A 2,500-nucleotide genomic window follows, 5' to 3' on the forward strand; every position below is an offset into this window, starting at 1 on the left:
TAGAAAAAATTAAATGTAAAATGTAATAGAAAAGAATGTTTTGGCTGTCTAAAATTACATACAGCACCTGGTATTCCCAGGTGGTCTCCCATCAAAGTGCTAACCAGGCCCAACACTGCATAGCTTCCAAGATCAGACGAGATTGGGCATGTCCAGTGTGGTTTGGCTGTAGGTGCTCAAAAGCATTAAATTTAGACCTCTATTACTTCTTAACTCAAGTAAATTCATTAATAAGTTGAAAAAATTAAATGTAAAATGTAATAGAAAAGAATGTTATGGCTGCATAAAATTACCTACAGCACCTGGAATTCCCAGGTGGTCTCCCATCCAAGCACTAACCAGGCCCAACACTGCATAGCTTCCAAGATCAAACAAGATTGGGCATGTCCAGTGTGGTTAGGCTGTAGGTGCTCAAAAATATTAACTTTAGACATCTATAACTTCTTAACTCATGTAAAATCATTGATAATTTGAAAAAATTAAATGTAAAATGTAATAGAAAAGAATGTTATGGCTGCATAAAATTACCTACAGCACCTGGTATTCCCAGGTGGTCTCCCATCCAAGTACTAACCAGGCCCAACACTGCATAGCTTCCAAGATCAGATGAGATTGGGCATGTCCAGTGTGGTTTGGCTGAAGGAGCGCAAAAACATTAACTTTAGACCTCTTTTACTTCTTTACTCAAGTAAATTCATTGATAAGTTGAAAAAATTAAATGTAAAATGTAATAGAAAAGAATGGTATGGCTGCATAAAATTACCTACAGCACATGGTATTCCCAGGTGGTCTCCCATCGAAGTACTGACCAGGCCCAACACTGCACAGCTTCCAAGATCAGACGAGAATGGGCATGTCCAGTGTGGTTTGGCTGTAGGTGCTCAAAAACTTTAACTTTAGACCTCTTTTACTTCTTAACTCAAGTAAATTCATTGATAAGTAGAAAAAATTAAATGTAAAATGTAATAGAAAAGAATGTTTTGGCTGTCTAAAATTACATACAGCACCTGGTATTCCCAGGTGGTCTCCCATCAAAGTACTAACCAGGCCCAACACTGCATAGCTTCCAAGATCAGACGAGATTGGGCATGTCCAGTGTGGTTTGGCTGTAGGTGCTCAAAAGTATTAAATTTAGACCTCTATTACTTCTTAACTCAAGTAAATTCATTAATAAGTTGAAAAAATTAAATGTAAAATGTAATAGAAAAGAATGTTATGGCTGCATAAAATTACCTACAGCACCTGGAATTCCCAGGTGGTCTCCCATCCAAGCACTAACCAGGCCCAACACTGCATAGCTTCCAAGATCAAACAAGATTGGGCATGTCCAGTGTGGTTAGGCTGTAGGTGCTCAAAAATATTAACTTTAGACATCTATAACTTCTTAACTCATGTAAAATCATTGATAAGTTGAAAAAATTAAATGTAAAATGTAATAGAAAAGAATGTTATGGCTGCATAAAATTACCTACAGCACCTGGTATTCCCAGGTGGTCTCCCATCCAAGTACTAACCAGGCCCAACACTGCATAGCTTCCAAGATCAGATGAGATTGGGCATGTCCAGTGTGGTTTGGCTGAAGGAGCGCAAAAACATTAACTTTAGACCTCTTTTACTTCTTTACTCAAGTAAATTCATTGATAAGTTGAAAAAATTAAATGTAAAATGTAATAGAAAAGAATGGTATGGCTGCATAAAATTACCTACAGCACCTGGTATTCCCAGGTGGTCTCCCATCGAAGTACTAACCAGGCCCAACACTGCACAGCTTCCAAGATCAGACGAGATTGGGCATGTCCAGTGTGGTTTGGCTGTAGGTGCTCAAAAACATTAACTTTAAACCTCTTTTACTTCTTAACTCAAGTAAATTCAATGACAAGTTGAAAAATGAAATGTAAAATGTAATAGAAAAGAATGTTATGGCAGTATAAAATTACCTACAGCACCTGGGATTCTTATGTGGTCTCCCATCCAAGTACTAACCAGGCCCAACACTGCATAGCTTCCAAGATCTGACGAGATTGGGCATGTCCAGTGTGGTTTGGCTGTAGGTGCTCAAAAACATTAACTTTAGACCTCTTTTACTTCTTAACTCAAGTAAATTCATTGATAAGTTGAAAAAATTAAATGCAAAATGTAATAGAAAAGAATGTTATGGCTGTCTAAAATTACCTACAGCACCTGGTATTCCCAGGTGGTCTCCCATCCAAGTTCAAACCAGGCCCAACACTGCATAGTTTCCAAGATCAGACGAGATTGGGCATGTCCAGTGTGGTTTGGCTGTAGGTGCTCAAAAGCATTAAATTTAGACCTCTATTACTTCTTAACTCATGGAAATTCATTGATAAGTTGAAAAAATTAAATGTAAAATGTAATAGAAAAGAATGTTATGGCAGTATAAAATTACCTACAGCACCTGGGATTCCTAGGTGGTGTCCCATCCAAGTACTAACCAGGCCCAACACTGCATAGCTTCCAAGATCAGACAAGATTGGGCATG

At 38.0% G+C, this 2,500-nt stretch overlaps 11 pseudogenes; all 11 read right to left on the reverse strand.

Moving 5' to 3' along the window:
* Positions 1–55: 55 nt before the first annotated feature.
* On the reverse strand, positions 56–174 carry LOC148448680 (5S ribosomal RNA; annotated as a pseudogene).
* A 116-nt stretch (positions 175–290) lies between these two features.
* On the reverse strand, positions 291–409 carry LOC148448681 (5S ribosomal RNA; annotated as a pseudogene).
* A 116-nt stretch (positions 410–525) lies between these two features.
* On the reverse strand, positions 526–644 carry LOC148448682 (5S ribosomal RNA; annotated as a pseudogene).
* Positions 645–760: 116 nt separating this feature from the next.
* On the reverse strand, positions 761–879 carry LOC148448683 (5S ribosomal RNA; annotated as a pseudogene).
* Positions 880–995: 116 nt separating this feature from the next.
* Positions 996–1,114, reverse strand: LOC148448684 (5S ribosomal RNA; annotated as a pseudogene).
* A 116-nt stretch (positions 1,115–1,230) lies between these two features.
* Positions 1,231–1,349, reverse strand: LOC148448685 (5S ribosomal RNA; annotated as a pseudogene).
* A 116-nt stretch (positions 1,350–1,465) lies between these two features.
* On the reverse strand, positions 1,466–1,584 carry LOC148448686 (5S ribosomal RNA; annotated as a pseudogene).
* A 116-nt stretch (positions 1,585–1,700) lies between these two features.
* LOC148448687 (5S ribosomal RNA) lies at positions 1,701–1,819 on the reverse strand (annotated as a pseudogene).
* Positions 1,820–1,934: 115 nt separating this feature from the next.
* On the reverse strand, positions 1,935–2,053 carry LOC148448688 (5S ribosomal RNA; annotated as a pseudogene).
* Positions 2,054–2,169: 116 nt separating this feature from the next.
* Positions 2,170–2,288, reverse strand: LOC148448689 (5S ribosomal RNA; annotated as a pseudogene).
* A 116-nt stretch (positions 2,289–2,404) lies between these two features.
* LOC148448690 (5S ribosomal RNA) overlaps positions 2,405–2,500 on the reverse strand; it is a 119-nt pseudogene continuing 23 nt past the window's right edge.

This window comes from Taudactylus pleione, unplaced genomic scaffold (assembly GCF_031769625.1).
Source record: "Taudactylus pleione unplaced genomic scaffold, aTauple2 ptg001270l, whole genome shotgun sequence".
Classification (NCBI taxonomy): Eukaryota; Metazoa; Chordata; class Amphibia; order Anura; family Myobatrachidae; genus Taudactylus; species Taudactylus pleione.